We start from the raw sequence: 22152 nt of genomic DNA, 5'->3' as shown, positions 1-22152 counted from the left end.
TTGGAATTTGGTATGCACTTTGTGCCTAAGGGAGTCATATCTTTCCTGAGCTTCTTGTCAAATACTGTTTCTCTGCCATTCCCTATGTTGGAGTCCTTGATCTATCCTTCATGTATCTTAACTTTAAAAACATCTTTATTATTCTGTTAAAATATCCTCTCTGTTCATGCTCCATTCAGAGTTTAACTACCTTCCAATTTACAAACTCTCTCTTTAACTAGGTATGTTGACTGTTCATACTATTGCTTTTTTGGTTCAGTGACTGAATTTTGTATTTCCAAGATTTTTTTTTTTTGAGGTTTTTTTTCTCATATATACAGTTTTTTTTTTTTCCCCAGAAACCTTTTATTTAAGGAATATCAACTTCATGCTTTTCATAAATACAACTTTAGGAACATGGTGATTCTTCCCACCACACCCACCCTCCCACCCACACGCCCACCCTCTTCCTCCTCCTTCTACTCCCATTTTTATCGGTTACCAAGATTTTTTTTTTATTGATTATTTCATTTGTTGTTTAGTTTGCCTTTCAGTGGTTGCTTGACTTCCCTCTTGTGACAGCTTTGCAATTACCCCCATGAAGACTATACTCAGTCTTCTAGTGGCATTGTTCAGGGCTCCTGTCCCATGCATTACTGAGGAAAACAGAGATCCAACATTTTGCTCTTCCCAACCCACTGAGTCTGTGTGCTTTAGGTGTAAGACAAGGGCACAGTTACATGCGGTAACCCACACAGCTCTGTCTGACTTAGATGCCGTGCATCCTCTACAGGGTATCCCCTCCAGAGAACACCCCAGCCCAGGCAGTTATGGTGCCCACAATCTCTTTCAGACCTCTGTTCATTAGAGGTCTGCTCCTCACCCATCCCAGGTGCACCTGATTGGAATAAGGACAACTGCCCCAACTAACTTCTCCCACAGGAAGTTGCATTTGGGTCAAGGAGACACAGCTATTTACCTATGTTGGTGGCAGGAACCTTCCTAGAAGGTCATGTGGAATGAGTGTCTGAGCACACCAACTCAAGGTTGCCAGGGGAAAGCCATGAATGAGCAGGACCACCGTGTACAAGGGCTCCCTTGGCAAAAAAGAAAAATGGTGACATAAAACCCAGCAGTGTTTGTTTGTTTTTTTTTTTTTTAATTTTCATTTGACTCAATTATCCTGATAGTATTTTGCAAAGTTACAATTTTTTAAAACAGGAAAATTTTGGGAACAGGGGTTTAACTTAGCAGAAAAGATGCCTGCATTCTGCAATGGAGAGCCTCCATCCGATCCCTGGGTCTGGCTCCTAACCCTCACTTCCTGCTAATGTGGACCCTGGGAGCCAGCGGTGATGGATCGGGTGATCAGGTCCCCGCCACCCATGTGGGAGACCTGGACTGAGTTTCTGGCTCCTGGATCTGGTGCCAAACCAGCCACCAGTGATTGCAGGATTTGAGGAGGGAATCATGGATGGGAGCTTCCTCCTTCCCTCCCTTCCCCCCTCCTTTGCTTCTTTCCTTCCTCCCTCTTCCTCCCTGCCTCCCTCCCTTCCTTTCTTTGTATGCATTTCATAAATACAACATTAGGAACATAGTAATTTTCCCCACGGTATTTGCCCTCTCACCCTCCTCCTCCTCCTCCTGTTCCCTGCCCTGTGTTTTACCCAGATTCATTTTCATTTAACTTTAGATACAGAGGATTAATTCTATTCTAGGTGATGAGTTTAGCACTTTGTATAAGAGAGAAAGAAAAAGCAGAAAGAAGAGAAAAAACAAACAAGAAACTGTTCCTCAACAGTCCAGAATAGGGCTGTTCAAAGTTATTGCATCTTGAAGGTAATTTTTCTTTTTTTTCTTTTCCTTTCCTTCCCCTGTCTTCCCTCTCTCTTCTTCCCTCCTTCCCTCCTCTTTCCTTTTAGAAACTGAACTATTTTTAAAGAACAACCCAAGAATGCTACATCTTTTGTGGGTTCTTAGACATAATATAGCTTATGGGACATATGAATATCTTCCACTTAATACACTAAAAGGAAATGATTCTTTGGGAACACGTTTTACTATTAAATCTCGTAATACAACTCTTTGGGGACAGAGGTCCTGTTTGGGAAGTTAGTGCACAGTGATTCTTGCTCTTTATTTAACAATTAATACTCTAATGTATGATGTCAGTGATCACCCAGGGCTCTTGACATGAGGGGCCTACGCTACGGAAGTCTTTGGGATCCACAACTCGGCAAGGCCATAAGCAAAGTGGAAGTTCTCTCTCCTCCCTTCAGAGAAAAGTCCCTCCTTCTTTAGTGGCTGCTTCTTTCCACAGGGGTCTCACCCAGGAATCCTTCGTGTAGAACATTTTTTGCCTCAGTGTCCTGGCTTTCCATGACTAAAATGGGAGCTTTCTTTCTCCATTTCTCTCTCTCTTTCTCTCTCTCTCAACTTAAAAAGACAAAGATTTTAATTCATGCTGGAAGGATAGATAGTATAATTCAGTGGCCTGCAAGACATCAACCCATCCAACACTACATTGAAGCAGTAGCTCTGAGAGGTCCAGTAATTTGCATGAAGTCACACAGCAAGTGTGGCGGAAGGGAGCCTAGATCCCATATTCTGGCCTCTTAAGGCAGTATTTCTACCATACCAGCTGCCCCTGGCAAAGGAGGTTCTTACCTTTCCTCATCTCTCTGCCACTACGACCTTAAAGACACCTTCCACTTTATCTGTTGCAGCAGTTCCTCTGTACTGCTCTCATGACCGCAGGGATGCATCGATAAAGGGAGCACACACTTAAGAAACAACTACCCATCAAATGCGCCAGCTTCACTGCAGCTCCATTTAAAAAAGAACTTTTAAATGACCAGGTTACACCCCAAAAAGGTGCAATTTTCTACTGTATTATTGGCTGTGAAATACTACAGGAGCAAATGTAATTACCCTAATGCTATTTTTGATATCATATCAGCAAATTATCCTGAGTCCCCACTGTGACACTTCTAGCAGGGTAAGCATTATCCTGTTGTGAGTGTGGATCCCGGGGAAAACAAGTCGCTCAAACCCTTTGGACGCTCTGGCAATTAGCCACCTCGGGATCGCCGGGAGGAGATGACTTCAGTCACTGATGGAATGTTTAACCTGTAAACACCTAGGACATTTACCTACTGTTTGTTTTTTCCCCAATTAAGCTCCAGAGAATCTTCTCTATGCAAGCAAAAAACATCATTTTATATAATAAGAACTTTTCTCTCTCTATTTTCCTTCTTAATCATCAACAAATCTTCTATTATTAAAATACACACCATGAAAACTGGGAGGGGGGGAGAAGCCAATAAGTATATATTGTGCAGAGGACTAAAACCCTAATGCCATAAGAGAAAAACACACACCATGTGATGTGTTGGAGGATTAGCTATCTTCACGTTGTGCAAACAAAAATAATAACTTCCAGCAACCTTTGGAGACCAGTGGTTTGTTTTCTAAAGTTCAGAAGCTTTATTAGAAGATTTAAAATGATTTCAAAAAAAAAAAAAAAAGCAACCTCCCATGCCCCATGCTCTTAAGCTTTACGAATTATCCATTTACTTTGGATATAAAAACACCATGTAGGCCGGCGCCACAGCTCAACAGGCTAATCCTCCACCTGTGGCGCCGGCACCCCAGGTTCTAGTCCCAGTCGGGGTGCTGGATTCTGCTCCTCTTCCAGTCCAGCTCTCTGCTGTGGCCCGGGAAGGCAGTGGAGGAAGGCCCAGGTGCTTGGGTCCTGCACCCACATGGGAGACCAGGAGAAGCACCTGGCTCCTGCCTTTGGATCAGCGCGGTGCGCCGGCCGCAGCACGCTGCTGGCCACAGTGGCCATTGGGGGGTGAACCAATGGCAAAGGAAGACCTTTCTCTCTGTCTCTCTCTCTCACTGTCTACTCTGCCTGTCAAAAAAAAAAAAAAAAAAAAGAAAGAAAGAAAGAAAGAAAAAAAGAAAACACCATGTGCTGAACAGATCCGGCTTACAGGTTGGAGGAAGCTGTCTGCATAAAAAATGTCCCTCCAGGTATTTACAGTACCAAATAGCATGCAGAATATCAAATAATTTTTCTACCAAAACAAAGGATTCCATTGTCATCTCACTCTTTCTGAGCTCTGTTTAAAATTAACTGGAAATGTCTCGTGAAATTGATGCACTAGTAAATTGTTCATATAATTCTGATACAATTCTATAAAAATTAAGATTCTGATGCTGGAGACTGCTCTTGAAGACCTATTTCATCAGCTCCCTCCAATTTGGCAGCTTTTTCAAGCTTCCTGCAATGATAAAACATTAAGGTCAGTTACTAGACCTTCAGCATCTCTGCATTTGCAGTGTCTATTTTAGGTAGAAAACCACCCCTTAGGCAGCCATTCCATCTGGAAAATATAATTAATAAATCATCGCCCTCAGCTCTGCACACTGCCTCACAGAGTCTACGAGACAGGGAAAGGAGCCCTCAGACCTATTCATTATGTATCAGCCCCTCACATGCTTTCTCAATACCCCTGGGTCTCCAGGAAAACAGGGTGCTTGGATTCCCATGAGAAGCTCGGCCCAGTCCTCCCACACGAAGCACTGCCCCAGCTCTTTCGAGCTATCTGATCTCCAAGACTGGATTGATCACATATCTCAACCTTGTTAGCTTGAAAGCTGGAAGGGAGAGGCTGAAAAACAGAAATACCTCCAGGGGGCTCCAGGGCCCAACCAAAGGCGCCTTCCTAATGACAACCTTCAGAAAGCCTAGGCAAAGGGGGAGACCTGGCAGGAGACACTCCAGCTTCGGGTCCGTGTGGGGGAACACGGCACCCTTAAGTAGGAATCAGACTGAACAGACTCAAACTGCGGTTCTTTGATGCTGTGTGAATTTGGGAAAGTAACTTAATCTCTCTCCATCCCAGCTGTACTTGACTGCTAGATCTCAGGATGATTAAGATGGATTTATTAGAACAGAAGCAACAGTATCTCCTCCTCACCCCCCCCCCCCCCACCGCCTGGGAAACACCTGCAGTATTCTTAATCACAGTTTTTTTTTTAATGAAGAAAGTGATGCACAGAGATGGCTATGTCCAGGTCACGATGGTTAGTGCTGTGGTGTAAGTCCTGTCCAGGGTCCCAGGGTCCCAGGGTCCCACCCTCCTCAAGGCTTCATCCCTTCCACCTCTGCTAGTGTTTCTCTGCCATGCTTAGACCAGAAGAGCTGTGTGAATGCAACATTCAACCTAAGGGACTTATTTTTTTATCCCAGCCCTTTTTAGCTATGGATTTATAATATTTACTCACTCTGCAGCCCTGATTAATGTCTGAATTCAACCATTGCAGACACATACATATATAATTTTAGATATATATATGTAGCAGATATGAGTAATTTTATATATCATACACAAACGTGTATTATACAGATATAGTTTGTATCTATATCTACCTCAACATACATAAAAAATTTTAAGTCTCCCATTCCTCACTGGCACGCTGAACTGGCTGCTGGGTTTCTCTACCTCCCTGTTTCAGAGCCCAAGGTATTTGGGATTAAATCCAGCCTGAAATGTTATTTGCTCTGTTTAGTGCTTTTATGATGATTCTCTTATTATCTGCATGTGCTTGCGCGCTAATTGTACATAACAATGGTTGTAAGCAGGCTGCCTGCAGAGCAAACCCGAGTTGGAGGTGGGATGGGAGGAGGGCAGCTCTTCCACAGAATCCAGGCAAGGCCTGGGCCAGAGGAAAGGATTCAAAAGAAACAAGAGAAACGGCAGTGACCTCACTTAGAGCTGGGAAAACAGAACGTGGAACCACCCCGGGGCCAAATGAACTGTCTCAGGGCATTTTAGTAGGATGTTCCACCAAGAAAAAGGAGAAAAGAGAACAATGAGTATAACTCCTCAAATCCTCTGAGGGCCCAAGATACACTCTGAATCTTTAGACTCTCTCATCTACATATGGCCAAGGAGCATGCAAAAGGTAAAACGTATCATTTAAGTGATAAAACAGTCAAAAGTCTTTGATGATAGTTGACATACAATTCCAACATGAAGATTAAAATAGTCACGTAATAAATTCATACACATGAGTTTGAAGAGAAACTTTAAAAATCGGCTTTCTGATATTTATGTTAATACAAGAACTCACAGTAAGGATCATGCTCCACCCTCTACAAAAAAAAGAAAAGAAAGAAAATTCTGATAGTTTAGGAGTCACAATGAGCCCAAAATCATGATGGATGGTAAAATGTTCTATCATGTCACACATAGTTTGCAAGTTATTTTATAAGAGCACATATGGCACTAAAACACATCAATGGAAGTATGATAAATTGCACATAGAAAACAAATTACATAGTAGTTGTTGGCATTTTTATTAGCTTCAAAATGATTTTAGCTTTGACATTTTGCAGTGTAATGAAACATAAATTATAATTAGAGAACATCTTGGTGTTCGTTCTCAAATTCGTCTTTTCCAATTCCCTGTTTTCTGACAACTGCTCAACCACTGGAGATGAGGAACCATCAACTATTACCAGCCTTTTTTTTTTTTTTTTAAGATTTTATGTATTTACTTGAGAGGTAGAGTTACAGAGAGAATGGTCTTCCATCCACTGGTTCACTCCCCAAATGGCCACAACAGCTGAAGCTGGACTGATCCAAAGCCAGGAGCCAGGAGCTTCTTCGGGGTCTCCCACGTGGGTGTAGGGACCCAAGCCCTGGGGCCATCTTCTACTGCTTTCCCAGGTCATAGCAGAGAGTTGGATGGGAAGTGGAGCAGCCGGGACATGAACTGGTGCCCCATTACCAGCTTTAACCTGCCCATCAGTCTCTAGGATTTCAGATCCGTCCAGGTCTCACACTGATCCTGGGGTTGAAAATGGGGTGGATTTATGTGAGGCTACCGAGGCCTAAGCATCAGGTCCTTCACTGGCTGGGGTCCCTTTCAACACCCTGGATCTCATTTTGTATTAGTAATTTTATATTGCTTTTGTAAAGGGTCCTCCCCTATGCATAAATATCAAGCCCCCAAAAAACTGCCCCTGGGTAGAACAGATGAACCAAGTCATACGCAGCAAACATCAGCCCTTCCAGCCCTTCCTGAGACTCTCATAGCAATGCTTCTCATCAGGGCACGGTTACCTTACATTTCAGACCAAGTGCTAGGCAGCCAACACCATGAGTGATAATGTTGTTGGGTGAGTCTTCCTGTTTTGGTAGATATTTGGCAAATTCTACAGGAAATAATTAGATATGATTTTCTTTTTTTTTTTTTTTAAAAAAAAGCATGTTACCTGTAGTTTACTAGTCCTTCTTTTTCATAATGCAATGAAAATTTGCAAAAACTTTAGAAGTGAACTTGGCATTCCAAACCATGACGCCCACCAACTTTGAGTGCCTCAGTAGGTCTTTAAAAAAAAAAACAAAAAACAAAAACAAAAACCTCAGACCTGCAAAATGGTACAAAGTTTGACTTTTTCTGTAAACATTTGAAATTTTCATAGAACTTCTGTTTCTAATTTTACTTTGATCTGCAATTTTAATTTATGTAGCAAAGCTCAATGCAGAATGATTTGCAAACTCCATAAAGATATCTAAAATACTTGGCTTCTTTTCTTGTTTTCTTTCAACTCAGTAATCAAAAGTTCACAGACTTCATAAAGTAATTATTTCCTTAAAGACTGGCTGGAGTTTGTAAATCATTATATACTTCATCTTAGATCTCCTTATTAACGCAGCAGTACAGAAATGGGGGGAAAGATCTAATTTTATTGATTGCCTGACTTTTTCCAGAAGTTTCTAGTAGGAAGCCAATGTAAACCTCAGAATAACCCTATGAGGTAAAGAGCATTATCTTCATTTTGTGGAAACTGAGGCTAAGAGAGGCAAAACAACTAGCTCAAGTTATATGACTAACTACTAACTGGACAAATGTGGAGTCCAGTCAATTCCATTAAACTAAGTATTCAAAGACATGCATAACCATTCTCATAGTATATAAAAGTAGTTCCAAAAGTTCTTAGAAAAACAGAATTATAAAATACATTTGCTTTGATACAAACATTTTTGAAATCCATGCAGTTTTTTCCCATAAACTTTTTTGAAATTCCCTCCTAACATGAAAAGAATTGCTAAGTCAAGAACAGAATTCATCAGCAATCTGTAGTTCTCAAAAACCAATACAAGTACTGTGATAATTGCAAAGAAGCGGGTCGTATAGAAGAGGTGGGAGAATACCGAGGATAAAGAGGAGTGAGAAATAAAGACTGCACAAACAGCTTTGGAATCTGCTCCTGCAGTACCAGCAGTGTGGCAAGCAAAATGATGAAGAGCCTTGGGAAGAGAACACAAAGGGCTTTGTACAGTGCTGAATTCCTGGGCTACTGAAAGTTACCCAGTCCTGCACCCTGGAGAGTGTTCTCAAAGCTTCAGATTTAAGGAAGAAGCAGGTCTCTAAACAGCAACTGAGGGCAGAAGCTAAGTAAAAGGCACTGAGCTTACACATCCTGTGCCGCAATCAGCACGGACTGCACACTCCAAGAAGAGAGGAAAGCATCGGAATGGGATCACGACAACTCCAGTGTGGAGCTGAGATAAGGATTTTGATGCTGTAAATCAGAGGTCGGAAGACAGGGTCATTTATTCCAGCAGGTAATGTTGAGATTTCTCCATGGAACTCAGAGGAGATGGAAAAGTACCCACCCATCATAAAGCTCGAAACTGACAGGCTGGACGAGAAATGGACAGAGGCTAACACACCAAATCAAGGAAGACGGACAGTCTTTGGCAAGAGAGGAATGAATCTGGAGCATAGGGTTGACTTTAGGTCTTCGGCCATGGATAGAAAATGACAGAACTGCTTGATTTGATCTTGAGAATCAATGCCAATTCCTTATTAAACTGTCAATCTTTCTTAGTGTCATCCCTAAAGATCTTGATTCAGTGAATGTGCCAGTGAACCAGAAAGCTACAAGTTTCAACAGCCCTCCTCAAAAAGCAAGCATGAGGCTCTCGGGCAGCATTCTGGGGTTTTTGCAGCCATTAGTGCCATCACAATACTGAGGATCACATCAGAACACTGCAGATTTTCCCAAGAAACTACACTGAATTGCTTACTTCACAAATAACTTGCAGAAAACATCGAATCTTGAAAACTAATTTTTGAATCATCAGCTGGGACTAGTTTCCTTAGAGTCCCACCTCCCAGCCTTACATTTTTCTCCCCAGAAAACTGTGGGTATAGCTAGCTTGGCAAGCTGGAAACTTAGAAGTACTTGATAAAAAAAAAATCAGTAACTTCGTTTTAACTGCTTTGCCCTAACGGATCATTCCTAGGTAATCTACTTGAGCTCCTCTGAGGCTATGAAGAAACCAGGAAAAGGATTCCAAAAGGATCTCTACTTGGGGGCCAGGATATAGAGAATTTCACAGTTCCCAGGGTCATGCAAAGACTTGGGTCAATCATGGGTTTACACCAAGCTGTAACATGCAGGCAGACTCCAACTGCCCCAAGTCACGGAATCATGAATCCAGCCCCTCATCACCCTTAGCTCAGGTCTATGCAAAGAAAACACATTCACATGGGCAATCTTCTCACTTCCAAGGTAGAATTTCTTCAATAAGAACTGAACAGAGGGCCAAGAACATTAAGGACATTATGGACATCAATGCATCTACACAGCTGTCTATATAATCTATACCTGTATTGGCTGTGCCTGACACTGGGCCAAGCACTTTATCTATACTCTTTGATCCCATACAGCCTGACACATAGGAAAGTGCTCAATAAACATTTGTTGAATGAATGAATGAAATAAGGATATGAAGGTATCCTCATGCCCATTTTACAATGAGGCTGAGAGAGGTTAAAAGACATCCCAAAACAAACCCAGAATAAACCCAGGAATATCTGTGTGACCATATGTGTCTTCCCACAGGAGTCTGGGTCCTTAATCACCTGCTATTGTTATTTTAAAAATGTATTACTTGACTACCTGCTGTGTGTCAGAAGTTTTGAGAGGTCTAGGAGGTTACAGATGAGACCTGCCCTTGAAAAGTACACAACTTGGTAGCCACTAGTAAATGCCCTAGCAAGTAATAGAGGCAACAGTTGAAGCAGACACATCCCTCAATCCTCCTGGATGGGATCGAGGGCTATTCTGGAAGTGTCTCCTGGCACTGGGCAAGTCTGGAGGCCAGATAGCAAAGCAGCCTGAGCAAGCCCAGGCTGGTGGACATCTTTCCTCGCCACCTGATCACATGAGGTTTCTTCACTTTGGGATGGTCCCGCCAGACACACCTCAGAGATGCATGCTTGTAAAGTAACTCCTATAGGCTTCAGACCCTGAGCTTCCAAAGTTGTCTTTACAGCAAGCACCTTCACACCCAGAGGGGCAAGCCAGGTCTACACGGAGTCCTGCTGCTGCACCCAGCCTGTACGGAGACCCTATCAGCTGAGATTGGGCAGCCACAGGCATATCAGTCTTTGAGGATAGTAACACAGCAACACGCATGCACCTGGATAATGTAGACCTTGAGGCTGAGCTCTCTGCCTCCTGGGTCCCCTAAGGCCCTTTCTGCACCTGTGTCCAGACTCTGCCTTGGTTACAGAGGCCATGTGCCCTGTTCCCACTCCACAAGTGTTCTTAGGTGTACCTGGGCACCCTGTCTGTCCAGATCCACAGGGGTGACGTGCAGGGACAGCCAGGACCCCCTTCTCCAGCTCCTGAGGTCCTCTCCCCAATTTGAGCCCCCCCCCCCCGCCTTCCTGGACTTTGTATCTAGGAGGGTCACCTTCTTCAGGGGAGACTTTGCCTTTTACTCTCAGGCATGCGGCCTTTCTCAGGCCCCACCACAGCACGATGCAGTCTCCCCAGAAAGACCCCTCACACACAGCAGGAGCCCGGGCTTGGAGTGTCGGAAGACGGGTGCTGTCCACAGAAGCTCTCAATTGCTCATCACCCAGAAAACCGACATGGAAAACCCTCTCCAGGCAATCACAGGTAAAACACGATTCTGGTCCTCAAGAGGGGCATTCTTGTCCAACAGAAATCTAATGTAAGCCATGTATGCAGTGGCAGATTCTCATCAGTAGCCACATTAAGAAAAGTAAAAAGACATGGGTGTATTTAGTGGGAGTAATATATTTTAATTTAACCCAATATATCCAAGATATTTTCATTTCAGTGTGCAATAATATGAATGACTGTGAATGAGATATTCAGATTTTTTCCCATTTGGTATTGTCTTAAAAAATCCTTTGTGGATTTTACACTTACAGCACATCTCAATCTGCATGAGCTACAGTCCCAGTTCTCAGTGGCTGCTGGCAGCTGCTGGCTACTGTATTGGATGGTACAGCTCTAGATGCTTCCAGTCTAGTAGAGCTAGGAGATGTTCCTGGTAGCTCTAATTACCTCTCCAATAAAGTGATATGCAGACAGAGTCTATCCCCTCCTTTACCCAAGGGACCGTGGCCCAGAACTTTCCCAGATGAATCTCCTTATGCTTCCTACCTTCATTAACTTATTATTTTGTAGATTTATTTATTTATTTAAAAAGCAGAGTCACACACAGAGACACACACACAGACATGCACACACACAGACACACACACACATGGGGTGGAGGTGGGGGACCTTCTATCCAATGGTTCATGGCTGGGCCAGACCAAAGCCTGGAGCCTGGAACTCCATACAGATCTCCCACATGGATGGTAGAATCCCATGTACTTGGGCCATTTTCTGCTGCTTTCCCAGGTGCATGAGCAAGGAGCTAGATCAAAAGGGGAGCAACTGGGACTGGGACCAGTGCCCATACAGGATGCTGACATTGCAGGCAGTGGCTCAACTTGCTGTGCCAGGATACCAGCTCCAGGCTACATACCTTCGTTCTAAGCTCTAAGCCAGGCAGCAGAACAGACCCATGTAAGTCGAATACGTACGGCTGGGGCTAGGCATGACCAGCATCCCAGATTTCCTGACCCTGAAAGCATCATTATGCTTAGGTTTCTGCTATACATTAAAATTTTAATTATTTTTTATTTATTTGAGAAAGAAAGAGAGAGAGAGATCACGTGAGCACTCCCATTCATTGGTTCACTCTCAGAATGTCCACAATACCCAGGAGTGGGCTAAGGCTGGAGCCAAGAACCATGAGTTCCAGCCAGGTTTCCCATGTGAGTGCTATCCATGAGGATACACAAAACTTGAACCTGTCAGGGTCTGGAGGAACAGGAAGCTAGAGTCAGGAGCCAGAGTGAGGAAGCAAAATGCAGGTATTCTGACCCACGCATCTTAATCACTAGACTAAATGTCTGATCTCTATAGCTACTTCTTGTAAGCAGTAAAAGGAGCCTCTTGATATGCCCAAACCTGATTCTTGACCACTGATTCTAATGAAGAAGGCACTTCGGATATTAGTAACAGTATCAGAACCCTTCAGCTGCAAATGACAGGAAAGTCAATTCAAAAGAACTCAACAGGAGAGGGGTATGAGGGCTGTATCAGCCCCCAATAACTAGAAGGCCCAAGGAGAAGAATTGTCCAGCAAGGCTTTGTCAATTTCCTGAGGAGGGGCTGGCACCTGGCTCACTTGGTTAATCCTCTGCCTGCCGCACCAGCATCCCATATGGGTTCCAGGTTCTAGTCCCGGCTGCTCCTCTTCCAGTCCAGCTCTCTGCTGTGGCCAGGGGGAGAGCAGTGGAGGATGGCCCAAGTGCTTGGGCCCCTGCACCTGTATGGGAGACCAGGAGGAAGCACCTGGCTCCTGGCTTCGGATAGGCGCAGCACACTGGCTGAAGCAGCCACTTGGGGAGTGAACCAACGGAAGGAAGACCTTTCTCTCTCTCTCTCACTGTCTAACTCTATCTGTCAAATAAAAAAAACTTCCTAAGGAGCTAACCTCCTGCCCTCTCCACTCTGCATTATTCCATGTCTGCATCATCTCCAAGATTCAAAAAGTGGTCTCCAGCAGCTCCTGCAAACTATCCAGAGGACTCAGAGTGACCTCAGCAAGGGCACATCTCACACCCTGCAGAGGACAAAGAGCCTCTTGCTCTGGTTCCTCATGAATCCTAGGAGCCATCTCTGCCATTGACTAGCCCTGGGCTGCACGTCCATCTCTGAACCAATCGCTGCAAGTGATTGCCAGCTTCCCTAACTGGGTTAGGCCAATCAGGGTCCATCCCAGGCTATGATGCCAGGGTCCATCCCACCCAAACTGTATGACTGAAAATGGAGAGGGACAAATTTTCCAAAGGAAAAACCGAAGTCTGTGAGAAACTTGGGGTAGATAGCGGAGAGGCCCCGACAAGTGTCCACCGCAATCAACATGACATGTCCATGCCTGTTAGTTTATCTTGCCTGATGTGTGGGTATTCAACTGGGGAATCGCTGAGTTCTGTGGTAGTTTCAACTATGTCACACAAAATTAATTTCAATCCCTCCAGAGAACTGTCACAATCATTGGATTCCTCTGGCTACAGAAAAATCTCCTTAACACAGTGGTTTTAAGAAAACGAAAGGGGCTGGCACTATGGTGTAGTAGGTAAACCACCATCTGCAGTGCCGGCATCCCATATGGGCACAGGTTCGGCTGCTCCACCTCTGATCCAGCTCCCTACTAATGTGCCTAGGAGAGCAGTGGAGAATGGCCCAGGTACTTGGGTCCCTGCACCCACATGGGAGACCCAGATGAAGCTCCTGGCTTCTAGCTTTGGATCCGCCCAGCTCCGGCCACTGAGGCCATTTAGAGAGTGAACTAGCGGATGAAAGAGCTCTCTCTCTCTCTCTCTTTCTCTGTCTCTCTGTAACTCTGCCTTTTGCAAAGATGAAATCTTAAAAAAAAAAAAAATTAAAAAGGGAAAGTGAGTCCCCTGTCCTAGGTGGCTCTCCCCACTCTGCTCTACTGAAAGCCCAGGTATAAAGCAGGGATGCTGAGACAGAGATGTACCTAAGAGTTAAAAATTACAGAGAGATTTTCTGAACAAAGCTCAGGTGTTATCAGCTGGTGCTCAAAGATTACCCGAGTATAAAGCCTGGTCAAGCACATCTTCCAACAGCTAGTAGAATGATTTCAGGAAGCTTCTGATGTCAAATTTCTGTGAAGCATTCTTCAGATCGTTTTTTCTTACACTCCGTCTGGTGACAAGACTACTGTGTGTGAGGGACACCGGCGCTCAGGAAGCAAAGGGTGTATCAGAGTACTCCCTGCTAGCTCTCTGCTCCAAGGGGCTTTAAAAATCACATCCATTTGAAGGATGCAACGTTCCTCCCAAGTTTATAATCTGTAGCAATTACCGTCATTAATAATCAGTGACATTCACAAGGGCAGGGACAGAATCTGTTCTGTTCAGCACTATGTACCCAAGTCCTGAAACACAGTAGGTTCCCAGACGATATGGGGATGCAAGGAAATTAGACTGAATTAATGTTGTAGAAGCCAACCTATTTTGACACCCACACTCAGCCTGAAGTTCTCCCAGATGTTCTGCTCTGAATCCTCTGAACGGCCGGGACAGAGGTGAGGAGGCAGTGCTGGCCGTGGTGAGGTAGGGGTGGGGAATGGGAAGTCTGAGGATGATCTGAAAGCAATAACCCCAACAATTCAACCCTGGGTTGCCCGGGACTGGAGCTCCAGAGGCAGAGAAAACCCAAGAGCTCAGAGATGCCCAGGGCAAGAGGGACAATAACCAGTCATGGCACAAGATGCTCTTAGCAGAGGGAAGTGTAAAATGCTTTGGGCGGGGTCTGCGCTGCAGCTCAATAGGCTAATCCTCCGCCTGCGGTGCCGGCACCCCGGGGTTCTAGTCCTGGTCAGGGCACTGGATTCTGTCCCGGCAGCTCTCTGCTGTGGCCCGGGAAGGCAGTGGAGGATGGCCCAAGTCCTTGGGCCCTACACCCCATGGGAGACCAGGAGAAGCTCCTGGCTCCTGGCTTTGGATCAGTGCAGTGCGCCGGCCACAGCGCACTGGCCGCAGCGACCATTGTAGGGTGAACCAACGGAACAGGAAGACCTTCTCTCTCTCTCTCTCTCTCTCTCTCTCACTGTCCACTCTGCCTGTCCAAAAAAAAAAAAAAAAAAGTGCTATGGGTGGAAAGATGAAGGAGCAACTGATCTCCCAGAGAAGGACCTGGAAGGCTTAGAGGAAAGCCTCAGATTGTAACTGGTTCTCCTGGAGGCCTCCATAAAGGCAAGACTGAAGGGCTCCAAAGCCCCAAGCAGTGGTGGGGGGGTGGGTAGGTAAGAGGCGCACAGGGAGTTCAGTGCCGTGAGCCTCTAAGGGTAGCCAACCTGTCTGCACAGATGGGTGAGCCTTCCTGCGGCTACACCACGGCCCCCTCACAGGCCCCGGGCTGCCAGGTCTGCCGGATCCAAGCCCAAGGCAGGGGACAACACAGTGTCCCGGGCAGGGGACCGGGGAGGAACCAGAGGGCCTCTGAAAGGAGGCAGTGGCACGCTTCCTGGCGGGCAGGCCATGCTGCTTCTGCCCAAATGTTTCAGACACTGGATCAGAAGAGCCCACTTCCTCTCTGCTAGATAGATCTGTTTTTGCCACATGGTTTTCAGTGTTCCTAATGAACTGTTAACAAGCTGTCAATTAAGTGCACAAATTAGGAGCGATGGCATGGAGAGGTTTCCCTAACAGAGCATGCGCCTGAGTCGCACGCCCTGGGACCTTGCAGAGATAGCCCTGAGCCACAGGAGGGAGACGCTGCAGTACGCTGCTGAGTGTGGAGGGAGCAGAGGGGTTCCGACGTGAACCATGAGAAACTGCATGGCTCTTGCTCTCGTACTCTGTGCACCAGCAATCTTCCAGATTTCTAGCAAATCCAAGTTACTTCTCGGCTGCAACTTGTAAACCTGTGTGGCTGAAGTGGGTGCTGACTGAGACCTGCTTCTGGGCGACTTTTACTGTCACTTCTCCTCCAGCCAATTGGACCCGTGGGCTTTCGGCAGTTCACTGGGGCCCTCTCCGGGATTCGGGAAAGAACTCCACACAAAAGCAGACAGGTGCACAACTGAAGAACAAACTCGAGATGTCACTCTCCCTGCCGCTCCTTCCACAGGGGGTCTCCAAACCCACAGCTCCCCAGAGGGGGCCCCTTCTCCCTGGCCCAGGGAGGGGCTGTCATGAGCCCCTCTGTACTTTGAGCCAAGCCAGGCAGGCGGGCACATTCCAGGGGCCCGGGGCAGTTCTCTAGGACACAGAGGGACATGAAAGGAACATGAAAGCTTTTCTGCAAGTCCCAGAGAGAAAGGGGACAAAAATCAGGAGCACTCCCTCGGTGGGAATTGTTGGAAATGTTCCTCACACAGGGCTGGGATAACAAAAAGGCTGGTTACTGGTTAACTTTAAGAAAAGAGCTGGTGATGCCGGGGGGTGGGGTGGGGGTGCAGACACAATACTACCGGGAATGGAATGACCGCACACAGGTCTGTGCCCAAAGGAGCCTGTGGGAAGAATTCTGGAAAGGAGGCCATGGGGAGGGGCTGCCCCAGAACACGTGGAGCTGATGGGTGACCACTGTTCCCGACTCATGCCCCCAACTCAATCAATTTCCCTGAAAGAGCCTCTGTGACTCAGTTTCTCCACCTGTTGGAGGACTAGGACAAGGGTGGCAATCCTAATATGAAAGGAGCCGCCTGGAAGAAGGCCCTTGGACCTCCTGCCTCGGAGAGGTTGGAGAAGGGGACTCTGGCCAGCAGCCAGGTCCCTGGAGGCTCTGGGCGGCTTCTTCCTGGATGCTGCTGCCGCCTGCCGTCCTGCCTGTGACATCTCAGGTTTCCCCTCCACATGCTGGTCACCACCCTCCCCTTCAGGACTTCCCCTTGTGCCAGCCACTGTGCCAGCACCAACCGGAACCCTCTTGATATCTGATATTCTGCTCTGCCCCTCCCCTGATGGTGGGGAGGAATCTGCTCCTGGGATCTGAAGACCAGGCTGCCCAGCCCCACCCCCTAACTGTGGCACTTTGCTTCGCAGAGGAAGCCACCTGGGGGAGGTGCAGGTGCAAGCCTGGGGAGACCTGGTAAGCAGAGGCTGCAAATTCTCCTCTCCATGCTCTCCGTTTCTCCTTCAGCACCCAAACCCTCTTTTCCCAAGTGGGTCCCAATATAAAAGACAGGAAAAGCAGGGGCGGAGACCCCACCCCCTTGGCTGTACCCTCCAGGTTCCAGTTCCTTCCTCATCACTGAAAACCCACGGCCCTCAAGCATGAGTCATTATTAATCATCACCAAAGAAAGTATCCTAGAGATGAAATCTCATCTGTTCCTGGTAACCTGAATGGAAGATGCCAGACAAGGTCTCCCAACACCTGTCCATTGCGTGGCTTTGTGTCAGGTACGGGGCTGACTCTGCCTCCTTGAAAACTACGTCCTTACAACAGCCTGACATCCTGAGGCTTCCCCTGTGTAGCTCCTGTGTCATCCACCCTTCCCGCTGCTTCCTCCTTGTGTGACCCTCATGTCCACGTCACTTCTAGCCTTGTCTGATTCATGACTCACTCCTACATGGGCACACTAAGAGCTAGAGAAAAGTTCATGTTTCTTGAAACCACTGTAAAAAAAAAAATGAGCAACGGGGCTGGCATTTTGGCATAGTGGGTAAAGTAGCCACCTGCTGCGTCAGCATATGGGCACCAGTTTGTGTCCTGGCTGCTCTGCTTCCAATCCAGCTCCCTGCTAATGCACCTGGGGAAGCAGTTGGAGATGGTCCAAGCGCTTGGGCCCCTGCCATCCATGTAAGAGACCCGAGTGGAGTTCCTTCATCCAGCCTGGCCCAGCCCTGGCTGTTGCAGCCATTTGGGGACTGAACCAGTGGATGGAAGATATCTCTCTATCTCTGTCTTTCCCCATCTGTAACTCTGCCTTACAAATAAATAAACAGATGTTTTCTTAAAAAAAAAGAGCTACAGAATCATCACTAAGAACTCTTTTCTGTCCCCCACTGATCTCTACCACCAGTCACCTTCCCAGAGGTGGTTGCAGATCACTACAGGACAGCTGGCTGCTGGCCCTGCAGTTAGGAATGCAGCTTTCTGGGGGCTGGCAGGTGCAGGTCAGACACGTCTGCAGAGCTCTGATCAGACACCAGGGCCGAGGCCCCGTTTTACTAAAGTGAGTCTTCCTGCAGGACTTACCACCGCCTGCCCTTTCACACATTGCTGGGTTCATTCAGCAATTCTGCTCCCAGATCTAAATGCTCAGTGCTGGCAGGCTGCAAAGCCGCATTCCCTACTCCCAGCCCAGAGGGAAAGTCAGCAGGCACAATTACAGCTTTCGTATGTCTTTCTGGAGAGAAGAGTTGAGTGTGATTTTATATATTTTTCTTCTGTGCCACGTCAGTGATTGCCTCAAGAAGCACAAGCCTATGCCCCTACAGCACACACACACACACACACGCGTGTGCGCTGAAAATTTCATGGAAAAGTTCTCCAGATGAAAGAAGGCCACAGTTTTTTCCCGGGATGCTCTCTGCCACATCTATTGTTATAGATACAGTCACAAACAAACCTAGGACGGAAAATGTTTACAAGACTGGCAGTGAAGGAAAGAAAGGAAATTAGAGAAATCAAGATGAACTCCACATTCATAGAAAAAAAAAAAAAAAAAGAATAACAAGTTGCTTTCTCATACCCACAGAAACAGACTCATTTCCATCCCCAAAACCAATTCGCCAAGCCATGGGCATCCGTGGCTTTCTTGTGCCCTCTAGTGGGCAAAGGTGGTTATTGTTTTTCCTTGAGTGACAGCCAGGGCGTCTTATGCACTTGTCGGCCTTCTTATTACATCATGAATTTTGATAAGCCCATTAGCCAGCCAGGCAGCCAGGAGGAGGATGTCTTTCTCACTTGATGACTACACAATGAGGAGTAATATATTTTAATTTAAACACCATAAACCTATTGAGTGCTTAATTAACTTTAACCGTCTTTAGGGGAATGGAGCCAATTTGAGGGGGTCAAAAGGAGTTGTTTCAATATCAAACAGTTTTACATAGTCAATCCATTCATTCGGCCTACAGCTACTGATTAACACACAAAATTAACATGTTAGTAAAAATTCATATTCAGGCCTCTGGGGAAATTAAGATGCGCATGCACAGGGCATGATTAGCACGGCTATTGTCTTCTCCCAACAATATAATTTAATGGGTTTTTAGAATTACAGAAAGAGAGACTCGGTGCTGGTTTGAATTGATTATTTACCACAAAGCTTTGAAATATAGAAAAGATAGAAAACATCTCAAGCCAAAAGGGCCAGCGAACAGAGGCGGATGGGCTCCCAGTGAGTGTATCTTACTAAAGGAGCTTGGCCAGAGTGAACTGAGCGAGAGGCAGGCTGGGCGCCGCGTGCAGCCGGGAGCTGGGGCCAACAGGACTGCGGACAGGATTTCTGGCTGCGTGGAAAAGCGCAGCCAGAGCTGCCTCTGCAGGGAGGAGGAAGTGATTTCAATTCAGATTTGATCACACCACATATCCAGACTACATGAGGCAGGTTCCGGTATTCAAATTACATGAAAAGAATAAATAAAATAATCTAAGCTTTAAAAACAGGTGAGGGGTCGATGAGAAAGAGAACAGGGTAAGAGTAAGGTAGTTACTACATCTGCAAAGCAAAATTAGTTCTGAGCTTCCTGGTAGCCAAGGAAAAAGGGCTAAGTTCACAGAGAGGGATACACTCACGTACTTCTCACTGTCCAGCGCCCTTAAGGTAACACGTCAGTTGGGCTGAACAGGCTTGTTTCCCTCCTCATGCTAACTTTGAGAGCAACTGATCACATGGTTACTTGCAGGCAGAGGATTGCCAATGTGCTTACTGACAGCTCGGCAAAGGGTAAGGAAATAGTCTTCAGAAAGTGCATCCCTCAGAGAGCTTGGAAAATCTAAGTGCCGAGTTCCAAGCGGAAGCCAGCAAATCCACTTCTGTAGGGAGCTAAAATAACAAAGTCTAAACACACAGTTCCTGATGATCTTTCTGGGCTCCCTCCGATGACAGTAGCTTTAGAACCCAGAAAAGTGGGAAGCAAATATGATTTTTTCTCACAAGGAATTTACAAGAACCTCAAAATTGGCCTAATTGCCTTCAGTCTCTTCCTCGCTCCAAAGCATACACACCTGGTCGAGAAACGAACCCTCCTAAAATATGCACTTGACTATGCCTGTTTTTGTGCAAACTCCTCCATTGCCTCTTGCCCCCAACATGGAGCCATGTGCAGCCACATCTCAGCACCACCCGCACGAGTCCTCCTGCCAACGAGGCTGATCTTCTACCAACCCCTAAACATGCCTCATGTGTTTCCACCCCGGACATCCACGCCCTGCTCCCAAACCACTCTCACCCACCTCCTCACTTCTTCAGATGCTTCTTCCTCCCTCACCCCTTCCCCTGCTCTCCTCAAAGATGAATTTTCCTGTCTCTGCACCTCCTGTTGTTGCTCCTGAGGAAGGCTCTGGAATGGCCTGCAGGATGGCCCTGTCCTCCCTGGCACAGTCATCAAGGCCCTTCGGTGGGGCCCAAGCTGCAGGCTGCACGCTCCTTCCCCTACCCTCCCAGTGAGGACCCATCTATACCGAAGGCTGCATGCTCCTTCCCCCACCCTCCCAGTGAGGTCCCTTGTCTATACCGCAGGCTGCATGCTCCTTCCCCCACCCTCACACTGAGGTCCCTTGTCTATACCGCAGGCTGCGCACTCCTTCCCCCACCTTCCCAGTGAGGTCCCTTGTCTATACCGAGGGCTGAGCACTCCTTCCCCCACCCTCACACTGAGGTCCCTTGTCTATACCGCAGGCTGAGCACTCCTTCCCCCACCCTCACACTGAGGTCCCTTGTCTATACCGCAGGCTAGGCTGTCCTGCCCCTTGCACCCAGCCTCTGCTCTCAACCTGGCAAACTCCTCCTTCCCCAGATCTGGCCAATGCACAGCTCTCCTGAGATACTGCTCCCCACCCTCCCCAGAAGTTAGGCTCCTCTGCCCTCTGCTTCCAAAGCACCCCTCCCCCACCCAAGCCTTGTCCATAACCTGTGAATTTTTTTAAAAAATAAGTATCAGTTATTTGCTTAGAATCTCCCCATGAAATTCTGAACACTAATTTGTGAGGATAAATGCCACTGGTTAGAGCAGAAACAGATGGCTGGTAGCACTGGCGCTGAGGAATAGCTTTGATTCTCGGGGACATCTGCGAGTCCACAGCTTTCTGGTCAACCCCGCACTGTTCTGTAAACTCGTGTCTCCTGCTCCGTGTCAAAGGTCTCACCCTCCTGACGTCTGCACTCTGCAGCTCCGCTCTTCTGGAAATCAGCGTCAGTGAGATGTTGGGGGATTTCCACACTGGACAGCAATTTTCAAGGAGGTGGCGATGACAAATTTGTGCTCAGCTACTGCAGGAAAAGCACCCGCTTGCTTCTGTGGCACCCAGTGAGGACAATCAGAATGGGCCCAGGGTGGCTGCTGGCCTGCAGTCTGTGCCGACTGGAGAGCTTTTTGCCGTAGCTCAACAATTTTCATGGTGCACCTCCAGTGGGATGATATCTAGGCATCTTGCGAAGCTTAACCACCCTGACGCCACCCTTCTTGTCACCACCACCCAGTTTTGTGACAGTAGCAGGAACCTTCTCCCTCTTTTTCTTTGCCACCCTGAATTGAGCTGAGTACTTCTCTTGTACAGGCCTTCCTGGCATACACAGCAGATCACAAGTATCTGCGAGTCCCTCGGCGAGGACAGGGCTTCGGCTGCAGCGGGCTTCCCTTTCCTAGGCTTTGTATCCATGAGCTTACTGCTTTTAGCCTTGCCGACGGCACTCTGCCTTCTCGGCTGCAGATTTCTCTTTGGCGTCCAGCTCCGGAGCTGGAGCTTTTACACCCGCCATCTGGCGGGGTGGGAAAGGGCCCTGTGGACGTTGAGTGTGGCCCCATCCCCCTTGCCAGCTCAGGAGCTCCCTGACAACCCAGAGACCGGTTTCAAGGCGGCTTCTTTTCTTACATCTTTAGAAGCCAGCAGTGTGTGGCACCCATGGCTCACAACAGAATGCTATCATAGAACATAACACAGGTCACATAGGAAACGTCACTTGGTGATGTCTACCACGTGCAGGCCCTGGGCTCACGGCCCCGGGTGACAGTGTCAGGGCTCTATCTCTGTGCCACCTTGTCCTGCACCGCCATCGCCTGC

The 22152-nt window shown here is 47.0% G+C and overlaps 1 protein-coding gene and 1 pseudogene across 1 annotated transcript in view; both read right to left on the bottom strand.

The window, feature by feature from the left end:
- LOC133764376 (uncharacterized) overlaps positions 1-22152 on the bottom strand; it is a 245261-nt gene that overhangs the window by 33334 nt on the left and 189775 nt on the right. The window lies entirely within an intron of this gene.
- On the bottom strand, positions 4190-21850 carry LOC133764840 (large ribosomal subunit protein eL6-like; annotated as a pseudogene).

Source organism: Lepus europaeus, chromosome 7 (genome assembly GCF_033115175.1).
Source record: "Lepus europaeus isolate LE1 chromosome 7, mLepTim1.pri, whole genome shotgun sequence".
Classification (NCBI taxonomy): domain Eukaryota; kingdom Metazoa; phylum Chordata; class Mammalia; order Lagomorpha; family Leporidae; genus Lepus; species Lepus europaeus.
Note: the sequence above shows the minus strand (reverse complement) of the source record. Positions and strands in the feature narration are given on the sequence as shown.